The sequence below is a fragment of the Arachis hypogaea genome, chromosome 7, assembly GCF_003086295.3.
Source record: "Arachis hypogaea cultivar Tifrunner chromosome 7, arahy.Tifrunner.gnm2.J5K5, whole genome shotgun sequence".
In the NCBI taxonomy this organism is placed as follows: domain Eukaryota; kingdom Viridiplantae; phylum Streptophyta; class Magnoliopsida; order Fabales; family Fabaceae; genus Arachis; species Arachis hypogaea.
This window is the reverse complement of record NC_092042.1, coordinates 64,887,988-64,908,258: the sequence shown is the minus strand read 5'-3', so window position 1 is coordinate 64,908,258 and position 20,271 is coordinate 64,887,988. Positions and strand designations below refer to the sequence as shown.

Here is a 20,271-nt window from a genome sequence, read left to right as displayed (position 1 = left end):
TAGTTTCTTCCTATATCAATAACATACATATCAATATATACCTGCAAATCTATAAGATATATTGTTTCAAGGGATCCACACAACAGAAGATAGAAGAGGAATTAGGGGTTAAGATAATAATACCTACTTCAAAAGAAGATGATTTTGTTAGTAAGTCCCTCTGTTCCTGGCTGTACCTAAGTTACTGCCTAACTTGTATGTATCAAATTGAAATGTTTATTTTCTATTATGCTTTCATTTTAACTTTGATATGGTTATGTCATAGCTGATTTAATATAATTCATTCACAATATAATATATTCAGTTCATAAGTGTTTGTTAATTCTATATATGTAGCACTTGATTGATTGAGAGACCAGCACAAAGTAATTATATGTGCAGGAATCCTTCATTGTCTCAGTTGGTGGATTTTCATTTAAGTAGAGCCTTTTCCCTCTTACCAGCTTGACTCCTTGTTACTGTTCCATAAGGAAATCCAATATCTAAATGATTTGTTGTAATTGTCTTTTGCAGCCATTGAGGGTACTTCTGTTGATAGTGTGAATTCAGCTATAAAGAAGATATAGGCTATAATTGATAGTGTGAATTCAATCTATTTTGATATCTTTAACATGCGTAATTGGTTTAGAAATTCCCATTAAGAGACTCTGGAATTAATTCTTCAGCCTAAATATTTTTATGTATGTGCTTATGTTTGTTTTATTGCATTTTAATATTCCTCTTCATTTTCCACTTTGTGGAGCCTGAAGCCTAAACGATGTATGTGCTTATGTCTGTAATTTTCAATTTCATTCCATTCTGTGTTAGTATGTCATGATTATTATTGTATAATTCTATATAGAATATTACAAATTATGGAATGAAAAAATGATTTATGATTTGGTTATACAGTATGTAAACGAAGATTATTACATAGGTGATAAAGATTGGTCATGTAATGTGTATCTTATATGAATGCAGGTTTGATTTTTGTTTTTTGTAAGTATTTATTAAATTTTTGAAATATATTCTTTGGGAGAAAATGATGGAGCTGCTGTAAGTAACACACACACACACACACACACACACATACACTTGTGTTGTTTGTCGATAGTTTTTTATATTCTATTTTAAGGTGTATAGCTTTCTGAAATTGGCACAACTTTACTACGCAGGAAGCCATAGAATAGACATAAAGGGGCCAACAAAATGAGATTGAGAACGTGCAATGGAGTGGGGTGGTAGGCATAATATAGCTGGAGTGAAACGAAAGAGAGGTACCACCAACCATGATTTTTCTTTTCTTTTTCCAATTCACTGTTTCCTTCCAAAACACTAAGGACCCAGAATTTATTTGGTGCTCTTAGAGGGATCTTACACTTAAAATACAGGTTTAAATTAATCTTTTTTTTCTTATTTATCCTTTTATTTTTGGATCAAGACCTTTGAAATTTGGATCACTATGTGAGGGTAATAGAGCCCTTTAAATAAATATCCTATTAAGCCCAATTCTCAAAAAATAAAGAAGCCCAAAGATCTATCAACATTTATATGAGAAACAATTCAACTGTTCAAGATATAACTAAAACTATGCATTCATACAACTAAAACTTTGCTGAAATGGTTTGTGTAGTTATTTCTGTTTTGTACAGTTAAGTTGATTAATATTTTTTCATTATTCATAGTTTTTTTGTTTTAATTTTTATGCCTTCAAAATGTTTTATGAAATGTCACATTTATGCTTCCAAATAACGATGGGTCTAGTATGGTGAGTGATAGAATGCACTCATGTTTTTCCCTTCCTTTTGATGCCTTGCATATATCTAGCTCAGTGAATATTATTTTGACTTTTTTATCTTGAAATTGCCAGTCAAAACATTGATTTTCTAGCTCAGTCAAAACATTGATTTTCATTTCTTTACTTTACTTTACTGAAATTGGTTAGAAGACTCAATTTGATCTCGAACTTATTTAAATAAACTACTAAGTCACTAGCAAATGTTGAAGAGCTTCTTAATTCTTGACTATAAGTTATTATTGAAAGTTCCAATAATAGCTTATAGTAACTATGTAAAAGTGACAGAGAGATAAATAGATAATAGTATATATGATGCCAGGGTATCTTAGCCTGTTTTACTGACCTTTTCTTTACTATTTTAGGGTAGTTTCATGCATTTTCTTAGTAAATAGGCAAGTTTTTTATGAAAATACACTTACATCTTGATTCAAGCAATTATTGTGTACTTTACATGATTTCATGAGGATTAGGCAGGAATTGTATGATAAAATTGATGATGCATAATCTCATGATTTGGAACAGAGCTTTGATGCACCTTAATTGCTTGATTTTAGGACAAAGGAAGCAAGAAGGAACCACGTTAGCAGCCACGTTAATCTAATTAACGTGACCACTAACGTGGAATGGGACAAGCCTGTAGCATTAATGGAAAAAGTGATCGCCAATAACGCCTTCAAAGCCATCATAGTCCACGTTAGTTGCCACGTTAACTACATTAACGTGGTAGCTAACGTAGAGGAGGAAGAGGAGCTCCAATGTTAGTGGTAAAAGTGGTTGCCACTAACGTTCCACAAAGGCACAATGAAGCCACGTTAAGAGTCACGTTAATCCAATTAACGTGAACTCTAACGTGGGATGAAGAACCAATCACCAACGTGAGTGACACTCACCTTTGTCACGAACGTTGGACCAACCCAAGAGTGCCCACGTTAGTGGCCACGTTAAGACCACTAACGTGAGAGATAACGTGGAGCTAAGCATGATAAGCCAACGTTAGTGACACTCACCTTTGTCACTAACGTTGGAGATGGCAATCACTACCACGTTAGTGGCTACGTTAATCTAATTAACGTGAACTCTAACGTGGGAGGGAGTGGCGTTTGGAGCATTAGTGACAAAGGTAAGTGTCACTAACGCTCTCGAAGCTTAGGCATGCCCACGTTAGGAGTCACGTTAGTTATACTAACGTGAACTCTAACATAGGGAAGGGGGCACAAGGCAACATTATTGGAAAAGGTGATTCCCAATAACGTTTGCGAAGGACCAAGAGGCAACGTTAGTGGTCACGTTAGTGCCACTAACGTTGAAGTTAACATTGATCATTTTGGGTTGGAACATTAGTGGAAAAGTGATTGTCACTAACGTTCTCGAACCCACATCCCCACTTAACGTTAACGCCACTAACGTCCTAACTAACGCCCATGCCTAACTCTCACTTTTCTGCAAACAAAGTTGAGCCCATTGAAGATTGTAACTGCTTCAACTAAAGATCAAAGGCCCATATCCAAGACTTGGAGAACTCACTAGAATATCAAGAAGAGTAGTATATATAGGGGTAGTTTTGAACTATAGAGAAAGCTTGGCACTTTTGGAGAACTAGACTCTGTATATTTACTTTCTGCATGTATTCTGTTCTACCTTTTTTCATTTCCATTCCCAGAGCTATGAACAACTAAACCCCTTTCATTGGGTTAGGGAGCTCTGTTGTAATTTGATGGATCAATTATAGTTTTCATTCTTCTTCCTCTTTCTTTTCTCTTGATTTACTGGAAAGCTTTTGATCTTAATCTAATTGGTTAGTTGTCTTGGAAAAGAAACTCTCCATAATTGGATCTCCTCTGAGCCTTGGAAAAGGGATGAAGAGATCATGCTAGAAGTGCTTTCTCATGTTGGACCAAATTGGGGTTTGGGCGGATATAGTGACATGTAATCCTCCAAACACTTTGATTTGGAAATACATGTGGTATAATCAGTGACCATACTTCATCTCTTCCCATGAGCAATTAAATCAAGGAATTGGGCAATTGTTCAAGCTTAGAGAGATTGGATTGCCAAGGAATTGGGATCCAATCACTTAAGATTGCCAAGGAGATCAATGATGCATTGATTGAGGAAGAGATGAGAATGAACTTGATCCGGAGAATGTAACATCTCCTAAGCCCAATGAATCCCCATCTCTGATTTTACCCATTCTCTTTACTTTCTGCCATTTATTTCCATGTTCATCTTCCCAAATCCCCATTTAAGATTCTGCACTTTATTTTCTGCAATTTACTTTGCCGCCATTTAATTTCCTGCAATTCTCAACTATATTCTATTTAGCTCAACTAGCACATTCTTTCAACTAAAGTTGCTTGACCAATTAATCCCTGTGGGATTCGACCTCACTTTATTGTGAGTTTTTACTTGACGACAATTTGGTATACTTGCCTAAGGGAAATTTGTTGAGAGACAAGTTTTCGTGCATCAAGTTTACGATGCCGCTGCCGGAGATTGATTTTGTATCGATAATTATTAAGTTGGAAGTTCACTAGATTGAGCATTTTCTTTTTATTGTTTAATTTGCCTAGTCATTTACTCTTACTTTCAATTAGTTTTCTTCCTCATCCCTTTTTCCCTCGTTGTTTTCTTTTTCTTTGAATTTACTTACGATTCTGCTCACTAACCCACTAACTGTTTGATCATTTGCACCCCTCACACTAACAATCACTTTAACAAGAATAATCATTTCGTTTGTTTTCTTGCTGTGTGCTCTGTTAGTTGTATGACAGGGAGACGAAGCGGAGCTTCAACTTCCTTTGATTCCGAATCTGAGAGGATCCTCCGTAGATTGAGGAGGGAAGCAAGAGGGAAAGGAGTTGTTGGAGCTGAGGAAGGGGAAGAGAACTTTGAAAAAAACATGGAGGAGAACATAGTAAACAACCATGAAGAAGAAGCTAACAACCATGCCAGAGAAGGCCCTGTGAATCATGCTGGGCAGGAAAGAAGAGTATTAGGCTCTTACATCAATCCCAACCCAGGAAATTATGGAAGTAACATCCAAAAGCCAACCATACATGCCAATAACTTTGAATTGAAACCCCAGCTCATCACCCTTGTTCAGAACAATTGCTCATTTGGAGGAAGTGCACAAAAAGACCCCAATCAACATCTAACCACCTTCTTGAGAATATGTGACACCGTGAAGTCTAATGGTATTCATCCATATGTCTATAGATTGCTTTTGTTCCCATTCTCACTCAGGGACAAAACATCTAAATGGCTGGAATTCTTCCCGAAGGAGAGCTTAATGAATTGGGAAGACGTGGTAAACAAATTTTTGGCAAGATTCTACCCTCCTTAAAGAATTAACAGGCTGAGAGCTGAGGTACAAACCTTCAGGCAACAAGATGGTAAAACTCTCTATGAGGCATGGGAGAGGTTTAAGGACTTAACAAGAAGATGCCCACCAGACATATTCAATGAATGGGTTCAACTACACATCTTCTATGAAGGTCTTTCTTATGAGTCAAATAAGGCTGTAGACAATTCATCAGGGGGCTCTCTAAATAAGAAGAAAATCATTGAAGAAGCCATAGATGTCATTGAGACTGTCGCTGAGAATGACTACTTCTATGCTTCTGAAAGAAGCAACACTCGAGGAGTAATGGAGCTGAACCACATGGATGCATTGCTGGCTCAAAATCAGATGATCACCAAGCAGCTAGCAGATCTTACCAAGAAGGTGGAAGAAAACCAAGTTGTAGCAGTCATCACCTCATCACCAGCTCAAGAAGGAGTGAATATAGGAGAAGAAGGTGACTGGGAACAAGCCAACTATGTTAGAAACTCACCCAGACAGACCCATGATCCATACTCTAAAACTTATAATTCTGGTTGGAGAAACCACCCTAACTTTGGGTGGGAAAATCAACAGGACCAAGGCCAAGACCAGAGACGCCACAACCACAATCCCAACAACAATGCAACTCACCAACATACCTCACAGAGATCCTATCAACACACACCTAATCACCCTTCTCAACCACCTAATCTTAACCTACCATCACCAACCGAAGATAGACTTTCCAAAATTGAGACTCTACTTGAAAGCATATGTAAGGAAATTCAAGACAGTAAAGTTTTTTGGGAAGAAGTGTGATCCAATATGCAGAATCAAGATGCTGCCATCAAGAAACTTGAAACACAAATTGGCTACTTATTCAGGCAAGCCCCTGGCCACAACATTCACATCAACACTAATTCAACTCCAAAGGAGGAGTGTCAGGCTATCACTCTCAGAAATGGGAAGGAATTGAGGGAGACCTACAAGAAACCACAAGAGAAGAACTCAGATGTAAAAGAAAAGGGACAAGAGGAAATGCAAGTCTCCACTCCTGAGCCCCAGCAAGAGGGAGAAGTGCTGAAACCATGCTTCCCAAAAGCCCCATACCCCCAACAATTAAAGAAGAAGGGAGAGGACAACCAATTCTCAAGGTTCTTGGAAATCTTCAAGAAACTACAGATCAACATACCCTTTGCTGAAGCAATAGAGCAAATGCCACTCTATGCCAAGTTCTTGAAGGAGTTAATAACCAAGAAGAGAAGCTGGAAGAACAACGAAACTGTGATACTCAGCGAAGAATGCAGTGCCATCATCCAGCACAAATTCCCTCAGAAATTGAAGGATCCTAGGAGTTTCCAAATCCCTTGTATCATAGGGAAAATCACTGTGGAGAAGGCTTTATGTGATCTAGGGGCAAGCATAAATCTGATGTCCTTAGCAATGATGCGAAAGATGAGGATTGAGGAGGCCAAACCAACAAGAATGGCCCTGAAACTAGTAGACCGGTCATTCAAATTTCCTCACGGAATAGTAGAAGACTTGTTGGTAAAGGTATGAGACTTTATCTTTCCAGCAGACTTCGTAGTATTGGACATGGAAGAAGGAGCTAAGACCTCTATCATCTTGGGAAGGCCATTCTTAGCCACCACCGGAGCCATCATTGATGTCCAAAAGGGTGAACTTGTCCTTAGACTACATGAGGAGAAAATGATATTCAATGTGTTCAAGGCCATGAGTTACCCACAAGACTCATTGGGAGAGTGTATGAGACTGGACTCAGTGGATGTTGTGGTGCAAGAGACTCTTGAAGAAGAAGAACTTGAGGGTTTAACAGAAGAAGATGAGTCATCATCAAGCGAAGAGGTTGCAACAGCTGAAACTCATGTTCATGGCACACTAGAGGGGAAGGATAAAAGAAAAGAAGCACCCAAACTTGAATTAAAGGCACTACCTCCCACTCTCAAGTATGCATACTTAGGAGAGAATGAAAGTTATCCAATGATCATAAATTCAGCCCTCAGCCAAGAACAGGAGGAAGAATTACTTCAAGTCTTACAAAAGCATAAAGATGCCCTCGGATGGACACTTGCTGACTTAAAGGGAATCAGTTCAGCCATATGCATGCATAAGATACTATTGGAAGATGATGCCAAACCTTCCATTCAACCCTAAAGGAGGCTAAATCCAATTATGAAGAAAGTGGTACAGAAAGAAGTCATGAAGCTATGGCAGGGAGGAGTAATCTACCCAATTTCAGATAGCCCATGGGTCAGCCCTGTCCAAGTGGTCCCCAAGAAAGGAGGAATCACTGTAGTACCCAATGAAAGGAATGAGCTAATCCCTACAAGAACTGTCACATGATGGAGGATGTGTATTGATTACAGAAAACTCAATGAAGCCACGAGAAAATATCATTTCCCACTCCCCTTCATGGACCAGATGCTAGAAAGACTTGCAGGACACGCATACTATTGTTTTCTAGATGGTTATTGGTGCACGAAATTGCAATCACACTTTTGCAATCCGCAGAACTAACCAGCAAGTGCACAGGGTCGTCCAAGTAATACCTTACGTGAGTAAGGGTCGAATCCCACGGAGATTGTTGGCTTGAAGCAAGCTATAGTTATCTTGTTGATCTTAGTCAGGATGCCAATAGGGTTCTTTCGTTTTAACTGTAAAAAGTCAAAGGGCATAAAATAAATACTTATTGTGTAATAATGGAGAATATGTTGGAGTTTTGGAGATGCTTTGTCTTTTGAATTTCTGTAACATAATGCTTCCTCACTTTCATAAACGCAAGGCTCCTTCCATGGCAAGCTGTATGTAGGGTGTCACCGTTGTCAATGGCTACTTCCCATCCTCTCAGTGAAAATGGTCCAAATGCTCTGTCACAGCACGGCTAATCATCTATTGGTTCTCGATCATATCGGAATAAGATCCATTGATCCTTTTGCGTCTGTCACTACGCCCAACAATCACGAGTTTGAAGCTTGTCACAGCCATTCAATCATTGAATCCTACTCAGAATACCACAGACAAGGTTTAGACTTTCTGGATTCTCATGAATGCTGCCATAAATTCTAGCTTATACCACAAAGATTCTGATTAAGAAATCTAAGAGATACTCATTCAATCTAATGTAGAACGGAGGTGATTGTCAGGCACACGTTCATGGATTGAGGAAGGTGAGGAGTGTCACGGATCATCACCTTCTTCGTAGTGAAGCGCGAATGAACATCTTAGATAGGAACAAGCATGTTTGAATGGAAAACAGAAATAATTACATTAATTCATCGAGACGCTGCAGAACTCCTCACCCTCAACAATGGAGTTTAGACACTCATGCCGTCAAAGAGTATAAAATTCAGATCTAAAAATGTCATGAGGTACAAAATAAGTCTCTAAAAGTTGTTTAAATACTAAACTAGTAACCTAGGTTTACAGAAAATGAGTAAACTAAGATAATTGGTGCATAAATCCACTTCTGGGACCCACATGGTGTGTGCTGGGGCTGAGACTTAAGCTTCTCACGTGCCTGGGCTGTTTCTGGAGTTGAACGCCAGGTTGTAACCTGTTTCTGGCGTTGAACTCCAACTTGTAACCTATTTCTGGCGCTGAACGCCAGACTGCAACATGGAACTGGCGTTAAACGCCATTTTACGTCATCTATCTTCGCGCAAAGTATGGACTATTATATATTTCTGGAAAGCCCTGGATGTCTACTTTCCAACCCAATTGAGAGCGCGCCAATTGGACTCCTGTAACTCCAAAAAATCCATTCTGAGTGCAGGGAGGTTAGAATCCAACAGCATCAGCAGTCCTTTTTCAGCCTAGATCAGATTTTTGCTCAACTCCCTCAATTTCAGCCAGAAAATACCTGAAATCACAGAAAAACACACAAACTCATAGTAAAATCCAGAAATATGATTTTTGCCTAAAAACTAATAAAAATCTACTAAAAACTAACTAAAATATACTAAAATCTACCTGAAATTACCCCCAAAAAGCGTATAAAATATCCGCTCATCAGTTATTCAGGATATAACCAAATAGTGGTTGATCCAAGAGACCAGAAGAAAACATCATTTACTTGCCCATATGGGGTGTTTGCCTATAGGCGCATGCCATTTGGGCTATGTAATGCGCCAGCAACTTTTTAACGCTGCATGCTTTCCATCTTCTCAGATATGATAGAGAAATACATTGAAGTCTTCATGGATGACTTCTCAGTATTCAGAGATTCCTTTCCTAATTTCCTAAATCATCTTGCCTTGGTATTAAAAAGATGTCAAGAGACCAATTTGGTCTTGAATTAGGAAAAATGCCACTTTATGGTGACAGATGGAATAGTACTTAGCCATAAAGTTTCTAACCAAAGTATTGAGGTGGACAGAGCTAAGGTGGAGCTAATTGAAAAATTACCTCCACCAAGTGATGTCAAGGCAATTAAAAGCTTTTTGGGGCATGCTAGCTTCTATAGAAGATTTATTAAAGATTTTTCAAAAATAGCCAAGCCCTTAAGCAATCTCCTTATGTCTGATACACCATTTATCTTTGATGAGAAGTGCATGCTCGCATTTGAAAACTTGAAAAAGAAGCTATCCTCATCTCCTATCATCACCCCACCTGATTGGAATTTGCCATTCGAACTGATGTGTGACGCATCTGATTTCGCAGTTGGGGCAGTGTTAGGACAGAGAAAAAAAAATTGGTGCATGTCATATACTATGCCAGCAAGGTCCTCAATGACACTCAACGAAATTATACTACTACCGAAAAGGAGTTGCTAGCAATAGTTTTTACATTTGACAAATTTAGATCATACCTCATTGGCTCTAAAGTTATTGTTTTCATTGATCATACAACACTCAAATATCTATTTACCAAACAGGAGTCAAAACCAAGACTAATTATATGGATCTTATTGTTGCAGGAATTCAACATTGAGATTAGAGACAAAAAGGGTGTGGAGAACAAGGTAGCAGATCATCTATCCAGAATTCCTTGTGAGAAAGATGATACACATGATGCAAGTATAAATGAGTTCTTCCCAGATGAGCAGTTAATGTTGGTTCACAAAGCACCCTAGTTTATAGATATTGCCAATTTTAAAGCAGCCGGTGACCTATCCCCTGGGATCAACAAACATCAAAGAAGAAAACTCATCAATGATGCTAAGTATTTCATTTGGGATGAACCTTATCTCTTCAAGAAATACTCAGATGGAATCCTTAGGAGGTGCATTTCAGAAGAAGAAGGACGGGAGGTCTTGTGGAGTTGTTATAGCGCTAGCTATGGAGGTCATTTTGGAGGAGAAAGAACCGCAGCAAAGGTACTGCAATGTGGGTTCTTCTGGCCCACTATCTTCAAGGATGCTAAGGAACTGGTGAGGAGCTGCAATGAGTGCCAAAGGGCTGGAATTCTACCCAAGAGAAATGAGATGCCACAGCAATACATTCTAGAACTTGAACTGTTCGATGTATGGGGGATCGACTTCATGGGACCATTCCCAACCTCATATTCGAACAAGTATATCTTGGTGGCAGTGGACTAGGTATCTAAGTGGGTGGAGGCCGTGGCAACCCCAACAAATGACAATAAGGTGGTTATAAACTTTCTTAGAAAGATTATCTTCACCAGATTTAGAGTTCCACGAGCCCTTATCAGTGACGGAAGGAGTCATTTCTACAATAGACCATTGGAGACCCTACTCTTAAGGTATGGGGTGAAGCATAAGGTTACCACACCTTATCATCCCCAAACAAGTGGGCAAACCGAGATATCCAACAGAGAGTTAAAAAGGATCTTGGAAAAGACTGTGGGGGTATCAAGAAAGGACTGGGCGAAGAAGCTAGATGATGCTCTTTGGGTATACAGGACAGCCTTCAAAACACCAATTAGGATGTCCCTATATCAACTGGTGTACGAAAAGGCCTGTCACTTACCATTAGAGCTGGAGCACAAGGCCTTTTGGGCTCTCAAGATACTAAACCTGGACAGCACTGCTGCTAGTGAAAAGAGGATCTTGCAGCTGCAAGAACTGGAAGAGTTTAGGTCTCAAGCCTATGAAAATACCAAGATCTATAAGGAAAAAGAAAAAAGGAGACATGATCTCAACCTGGCACCAAGAAGTTTCGAATAAGGACAACATATGCTTCTCTACAACTCCAAACTGAAACTCTTTACTGGAAAACTCAAATCAAGATGGTCCGGGCCCTTTCTAGTCACAAAAGTCTCACTTTACGGACACATAGAAATCGTGGAAGAAAGCTCAAAGAGGACATTCACTGTGAATGGAAAAAGACTCAAGCACTACTGGGGTAGCATAGGGGAAGACCCCAAACAGAAGTATAATCTCAACTAGAGAAACCACCGTCGAGCTAGCGACGCTAAAAAAGTGCTCTGTTGGGAGGCAACCCAACCTGAGGTAGTCTCTTTTCATTATTGTCTCAATAAAGGACTCAAGTAGAATTCTCCGTATTGTGAGGAGCTAAGTTTGGTGTTGCACACCAAAACCTTCCAAGGGTGAATATGAAACTCTAAGTTTGGTGCTCCACCAAAAGACTCACCCTGTAGAGTGCATTGCAACCCTTCATTGATAAAGCATCTGCTCTAACAAACAGAGAAACTACTTGACGAATGTTTAATTTTTAATGCATTCTGAATAAAAGAACATGAAGTTTCTGCATGTATTCAATTTATTGCATTAGGCAAAGAGCTAAGTTTGGTGTTCACACACCAAATTAAGTTCAGAAATTCACAGGCATACATGCATGCTAACTACTTTCTAAGTGCTTGGGGAAACAAGCAACTTCCAATGGTTTTACAGGAAGTCAATCAATCTCAGGAAGGAACCATACATCATCATCTAAGGAAGAACATCAAGGAGGATCCCAAGACAAACGGACATGAGCATTCCGATAAGTAAAAGGTGGTGGAGTTCCCTCCTTGTTTATCTTTTTCAAGCTTTAAATAAGGAAAATCATGTATGAAATAGAACATGCTTCCATAGTAGCCTAGGAATTTTCAATTCTGTCTTTAAGATTTCGTTGTTTAGGTCTAAGTGTGTTGGTCTAGGCCCTAGCTTTTATTTTCATCTTTCTTATATGTATGCTTGTCCTTCTAAGTCAATTAAAAAGAAAATGTTATAAAAAAACAAGAGTGAAGTTATCTTATGAAGCAAATTCTTAAGTTTGTGGTATGGTCATTGATCAGCTAAGTTGGTTCACCTACAAGGTATATAGGCAACTATATGCTCTAAACCACATGCTTGAATCACATTCTATGAGACTAACCAAACAATAAGATCCCAATAAGAGAAGAGAAAGAACAATAAGAGTTTTAAAAAGAAAGAAAAACAATAAGACATAATGCTAGGCACCAAGGGTTTGAATATTGAAGCATGTGTCTGTGGTGTTCATGTGCAAGGGATATTCTTGGATGAATAAGCTCTTAGGGATGCCTTATCACTTGGTAACTTGGGTTAACTAATTCAGGATTATCAGCTGAAAGTCCACTATCAAGAGTAACCTTTGCTACAGAGCACTTAGTAACCCAAAGAGGTTCTGGACACCAAGGTCTCAAGAAAGAAAAATAACAAACCATGTGCCTGTGGTGTGTATGTATGGGGGAAAGAGACTTGAGGGAGTAAATCCTTAGGGGTGTCTCAACACCTAGCACCTTGAACCAACTGGTTCAGGAGTGTTGGCTGAAAGCTTATCATAAAGAGTCGCCCTCTTACAGAGCATTTAGCTTAAAAAGAATGCAATAAAACTTGGAAAGGAAGGGAGGATCAATAATTAGGAAGTCTCAAAGGATGCAATCAAGTGAGTGTTCAAGGGCATGATAAAGGCCTGAAAACCAGTAAAGGAATGAACCTAAGTTGCTATGCATGAAACCACATAAACCAGGAATTTGACTTCTATAATGATTACTTGTCTATCTTGTTCTTTCATTCTTCTCTTTCCCATGTTTTAGTACTTGCTTAGGAACAAGCAAGCTTTAAGTTTGGTGTTATGATGCCAGGGCATCATGGCAAGTTTTACTAACCTTTTCTTTACTGTTTTAGGGTAGTTTCATGCATTTTCTTAGTAAATAGGCAAGTTTTGGATGAAAATACACTTACACCTTGATTCAAGCAATTATTGTGAACTTTACATGATTTCATGAGAATTAGGCAGGAATTGTATGATAAAATTGATGATGCATAATCTCATGATTTGGAACAGAGCTTTGATGCACCTTAATTTTTTGATTTCAGGACAAAGGAAGCAAGAAGGAACCACGTTAGCAGCCACGTTAATCTAATTAACGTGACCACTAACGTGGAATGGGATAAGCCTGTAGCGTTAATGGAAAAAGTGATCGCCAATAACGCCTTCGAAGCCATCATAGCCCACGTTAGTTGCCACGTTAACTACATTAATGTGGTAGCTAACGTAGAGGAGGAAGAGGAGCTCCAACGTTAGTGGTAAAAGTAGTTGCCACTAACGTTCCACAAAGGCACAATGAAGCCACGTTAAGAGTCACGTTAATCTAATTAACGTGAACTCTAATGTGGGATGCAGAACCAATCACCAACGTTAGTGACACTCACCTTTGTCACTAACGTTGGAGATGGCAATCACTACCACATTAGTGGCCACGTTAATCTAATTAACGTGAACTTTAACGTGGGAGGGAGGGGCGTTTGGAGTGTTAGTGACAAGGTAAGTGTCACTAACGCTCTCGAAGCATAGGCATGCCCACGTTAGGAGTCACGTTAGTTATACTAACATGAACTCTAACGTAGGGAAGGGGGGCACAAGGCAACGTTATTGGAAAAGGTGATTCCCAATAACGTTTACGAAGGACCAAGAGGCAACATTAGTGGTCACGTTAGTGCCACTAACGTTGAAGTTAACGTTGATCATTTTGGGTTGGAACGTTAGTGGAAAATTGATTGTCACTAACGTTCTCGAACCCACATCCCCACTTAACGTTAACGCCACTAACGTCCTAACTAACGCCCATGCCTAACTCTCACTTTTCTGCAAACAAAGCTGAGCCCATTGAAGATTGTAACTGCTTCAACTAAAGATCAAAGGCCCATATTCAAGACTTGGAGAACTTACTAGAAGATCAAGAAGAGTAGTATATATAGGGGTAGTTTTGATTAAAGAATTAGACTTTGTATATTTACTTTATGCATGTATTCTGTTCTACCTTTTTTCATTTCCATTCCCAGAGCTATGAACAACTAAACCCCTTTCATTGGGTTAGGGAGCTCTGTTGTAATTTGATGGATCAATTATAGTTTTCATTCTTCTTCCTCTTTCTTTTCTCTTGATTTACTGGAAAGCTTTTGATCTTAATCTAATTGGTTAGTTGTCTTGGAAAAGAAACTCTCCATAATTGGATCTCCTCTGAGCCTTGGAAAAGGGATGAAGAGATCATGCTAGAAGTGCTTTCTCATGTTGGACCAAATTGGGGTTTGGGCGGATATAGTGACATGTAATCCTCCCAACACTTTGATTTGGAAATACATGTGGTATAATCAGTGACCATACTTCATCTCTTCCCATGAGCAATTAAATCAAGGAATTGGGCAATTGTTCAAGCTTAGAGAGATTGGATTGCCAAGGAATTGGGATCCAATCACTTAAGATTGCCAAGGATATCAATGAATGCATTGATTGAGGAAGAGATGAGAATGAACTTGATCCGGAGAATGCAACATCTCTTAAGCCCAATGAATCTCCATCTCTGATCTTACCTATTCTCTTTACTTTTTGCCATTTATTTCCATGTTCATCTTCCCAAATCCCCATTTAAGATTCTGCACTTTATTTTCTGCAATTTACTTTGCCGCCATTTAATTTCCTGCAATTCTCAACTATATTCTGTTTAGCTCAACTAGCATACTCTTCCAACTAAAGTTGCTTGACCAATCAATCCCTGTGGGATTCGACCTCACTCTATTGTGAGTTTTTACTTGACGACAATTCGGTATACTTGCCGAAGGAAAATTTGTTGAGAGACAAGTTTTCATGCATCAATATATTGAAAAGCTTCTTAATTCTTGACTATTTTTTCTTGCGCATTAATTCAATTCAACTCTCTGTGGTCAACTGCAATGCAGCGTGATTAACCATTTGTCTTTGATAATTGTCTAATCTGATTAAAGTCTCATAGCAAGACACATTAGTACATTACATATAGTATAGTATCATATTTATTTACTCCACTACTCTAAAGTTTAACATTTTGTGCTTTCGGTTTTAGTCCTCTCAAAAACTTTTACCTCCCTCTCTCTTTCTCATCTTTCTGGCATAGTTATACTGGTAACTATTTTCTAGAATGTCTAATGAGCCAAGACTGCATGTGCATAATGAACTAACTTTTGTTACTTTCATTAATCCAATTTAATATCTTGTAATAAAATCAGACATGGAGGCATTTCCAATCAGGGACAGCAGAAGAGCTATTTGATCTAATGTTGCTTGGGGATTATACTTTCTATTTAGTTTAATTCTAGACTAGGTTTATGTTTATATTTAGGCTGATTCTGAGCAGATTGTTTTATACACTTTTAGTGTATGCTACAGTATAGATTTTACAGGTTTTCTTTTTTTCAGTGGTATTTGTTTTGAATTATAGTTGATGTATCAATACACTTTGTTTATGTTTTGAACTATATGGACTTGGTTGTTTATAATACTTTTTTTTAGTTTGATAATACGATGAATTTATTTATTTTTTGAAATATTATAAATATTCAAATACAAATTAGAAAAAAATTTGTATTAAATTTATATTTATTTTGAATGAAAATTACTTTATTTTGCAACAGAAAAATCTAAAAAAAAATCTTTTTTATCTTACTGATGGATTTACAGACGAATTTTCTGTCTGAATTCAGTGTATAGGATGATTTTTCAAGGTTCAAATTACAGACAGAAAATCTGTTGCCAATTACCGACAGAAAATCTATCGAAAAATCCGTCTATAATTACCGACGAAAAATCCGTCGGAAAATCGGTCTGTAATTACCGACGGAAAATCCGTCTGTAATTACCGACGGAAAATCTGTCGGTAACTGGTAAAATCCGTCGGTAATTTTTCGACGGAAAAAAATCCGTCGGTAAATAATTTCCGACGAGGTTCTTACAAAGAGACAAAATCCGTCGGTAATTTCGTCGGTAACCAAAAATTCGTCTGTAATAAAGATTAAATCTATTTGTAAATCTGTCTGTATTAATCAATTTTCTAGTTGTGTACCGATGTAAAAACATTGAAATATATTTTTTGTCTTTGATGATTTTCTCTTTTTTTCTTTTGAGAAAAACAACAACAATAATAATAATATATCTGTACGAAAAAATTTAGATATCAACATCAGTTGTCAATACTATTAAACTACTTTTTTAATATATTTTTGTCATCAGTACAATTAAATTAATTATTTTCACAACATCTAAAGTTACCGACAAATATATCGTCGTTATTATTATTTTATTATTACCGATGACTTGAAACTGTCGATAATATTAGTTACTGTTGTAGAATAAATAAATAAGGAATATATAATATAAAATAAAATGTAAATAGAAGACTCTAGTTTTGATATCCACCAATATAATTATCTCACTATAATAATAGAAGTAACTTAGATATTTATTACTATTATATATTAGCAACGTATGAAAGAGAGATGAGAAAAGTTTTGTATATAGACAATAGAGAGAGAGAAGATTATTGTTATTGATGTATTATTCACAGAGGCTTAACCTCCTATTTATACACAAAATGGGACTTTATTTTCAACTCTCAATTAATATGAATTCATCTTTGGAAAGATTATTCCTTTAATTAACTGCCCAAGTCATAAATGGGCATCCACACATTTGTTCTTATCACAATACTCCCCCTTGGATGACCATTTAGGATTATGCCTCGTTAAAACCTTACTAAAGAAAAACCCAATGGGGAAAATTTTAGTGAAGGAAAAAGAGTACAAAATCCTTTGTGATGGGGTTTGCCTCATTAAAAACCTTGTCAAGAAAAATCCAATGGGAAAAAACTTGATCAAGGGAAAAAGAGTACAGTCTCTCCTTCTTGTCGACATCATTTAATGTCTCGAAATCGTCGCATCCCAATCTCATATACTAATCTTTCAAAGGATGATTTTGGGAGTGACTTTGTAAATAAATCTGCCAGATTATCGCTTGAGCGGATCTGTTGGACATCAGTTGTCCCTTGATTTCAAAGATCATGAGTAAAGAAAAATTTTGGTGAAATATGCTTTCTTCTATCACCTTTGATGTATCCACCCTTAAGTTGAGAAATGCATGTTGTATTATCTTCAAAAAGGACAGTTGGAGCTATCTCCTAATCAATTAGTCCACATGATGACAGAATATATTGGATCAGACTCCTGAGCCAAAAACACTGGCGACTAGCTTCAAGTATCGCTAGTATTTCAGCATGATTAGAAGATGTTACTGCAGTCGTCTATTTTGTGGACCTCTATGATATAGCTGTACCGCCATATGTGAACAGATATCCTGTTTGAGATTTTCTTTTATATGGATTAGACAAGTATCCCGCATCTGCATAGCCAAATAGTTGTGGCTTGGATCCATATGGATAAAACAATCCCATATCTACCGTCCCATGAAGATATCGAAACATTTGTTTGATTCCATTCCAATGTCTTCTGTTTGGAGAGGAACTATATCTTACTAGTAAATTCACAACAAATGATATATCGGGTCTTATATTATTAGCAAGATACATTAGCGCTCCAATGGCACTAAGATATGGTACTTTAGGACCAAGGATATCTTCATTTTCTTCCTTAGGACGGAATTGATCCTTTTCCATATCCAAAGATCTTACAATCAATGGGGTACTTAATGGATGTGACTTATCCATATAAAATCTCTTCAAGATCTTTTCTGTGTATATTGTTTGATGAATAAAGATCCCATTTTTATATGCTCGATCTGCAGGCCGAGACAAAATTTAGTCTTTCCAAGATCATTCATCTTAAACTCTTCTTTTAGAGTTTTTATGATTGTTGGAATCTCTTCAGGAGTTCCAATGATATTTAAATCATCAACGTACACAGCAATTATAATGAATCCAGATACAAATTTCTTTATGAAAACACATGGGCAGATATCATCATTCTTAAATCCGTTTTTGGCCAGATACTCAGTAAGACGATTATACCACATTCATTCAGATTTCTTCAGACCATATAAAGATCTTTGCAATTTAACTGAGTATAATCCTTGTGAATATTCATTGGATGGTTTAGATATCTTTAGTCCTCAGGGACTTTTATATAGATATCACGATCTAATGAGCTGTATAAGTAGGCTGTTACCACATCCATTAAATGCATATGTAATTTATGATATGCGGATAAACTGACCAAATAACGCAATGTTATTGCATCCATTACAGGGGAATATGTTTCTTCATAATCTATATCGGGTCTTTGTGAAAAACATTGTGCCACAAGTCGAGCTTTATAGTGTACAACTTGATTTTTCTCATTTTGTTTTCTCATAAATACCCATCGGTATCCAACAGGTCTTACATTTTCTGGTGTACGAATTACAAGTCTAAAGACTTCACATTTTGCAAGTGAGTCTAACTCAGCTTTCATGGCTTCTTCCCATTTTGGCCAATCATTCCTTTGTCGACATTCTTCGACTGATATTTTTCATGCAGATATTCAATGCCACATTATATGCAAATATTTCATTGACAATTGTCTTATTTCGGTTCTATTTCTCTCCTGTAAAGACATAATTTATCGAGATCTCGTCGTTTTCACAATTTTCAGGTACCTGAACGTCTTTTGGCGTTAAAACTATATCAGAATTTTGGACAACTGCATGTGTCTCTACTATGTCTTTTTCAACAGGAATCGTATTTACCTCTTTTCTTTTTCAAAGATTTTTGTCTTTGGAACCCACAGGCCTGCCACGCTTCTGGCGTGAATTTGCTTTGGTGGCTACTTGTCCTACTGGGACATCAATTCGAATTGGGGCATTTTTTGCTGGTATATAACATTTGGTTATCCTCTTTGTATCGAAAAATGCATCAGGCAATTCATTTGCTATTCTTTGCAAATGTATAATCTTTTAAACTTCTAGTTCACATTGCCTTGATCGAGGATCTAAATGAATCAAAGATGATGCTTTTCAATTAAGTTCCTTTTCAGGAAGCTTATTCTCTCCCTCCTAATGTTGGAAATTTTGATTTATCAAAATGACAATCCACAAATCGGGCATTAAATACATCTCTAGTTTGTTTCTCGAGATACCCCATTATAGAGGGAGGATCATATCCAACATATATCCCCAATTTTCTTTGACGTCCCATTTTGATGCGAGAAGGTGATGCAATGGGAACATATATCGCACACCCGAATATTCTTAAATGGAAAATATTTGGCTGCTAGCCATAAGCTAATTGCATAAGAGAGAACTGATGATAACTCGTTGGCCTCAAACGAATAAGTGCTACGGAATGTAAAATAGCATGCCCCAAGCCGACGTTGGGAGATTTGTTCTCATAAGTAAGGGTCTAGCAATTAATTGGAGGCCTTTAATAAGTGATTCTGCTAATCCATTTTGTGTGTGAACATAAGCTACTAGATGCTCAACACTTATTCATTAACCATACAATAAGCACCAAATGCTTGGAAAGTAAATTCACCAGCATTATCAAGGCGAATTGCTTTGATTGGATTTTCTGGAAACTATGGTTTTAATCGAATAATTTGAGCTAGAAATCTCGCAAACGCCAGGTTGCGAGAAGACAATAAGCACACATGTGACCATATCAAAGATGTGTCTATTAGGATCATAAAATATCTAAAAGATCCACATGGTGGATGAATAGATTCACATATATTGCCTTGAATTCTTTCTAGGAATTCAGGGGACTCAAATCCAATATTTATTGGTGATGGCCTTAAAAGTAACTTTCCCTGAGAACATGCAGCACAATAAAATTCACTAGTTTTAAGAATCTTCTGGTTCTTTAGTGAATGTCCATGGAAGTTTTTAATAATTCTCCGCATCATGGTTGTCCCCGGATGACCCAATTGGTCGTGCCAAATTATAAATTCATTTAGGCTAGTAAACTTCTGGTTTACAATGCCATGCGA

The 20,271-nt window shown here is 37.4% G+C and overlaps 1 long non-coding RNA gene across 1 annotated transcript; it reads left to right on the top strand.

Annotated features, from left to right (window-relative positions):
- LOC140174502 (uncharacterized) lies at positions 1–15,710 on the top strand. The gene is made up of 3 exons (XR_011864062.1): positions 1–150; positions 1,155–1,256; positions 15,529–15,710. It is a non-coding gene; the product is annotated as an uncharacterized lncRNA (long non-coding RNA).
- Positions 15,711–20,271: the final 4,561 nt, after the last annotated feature.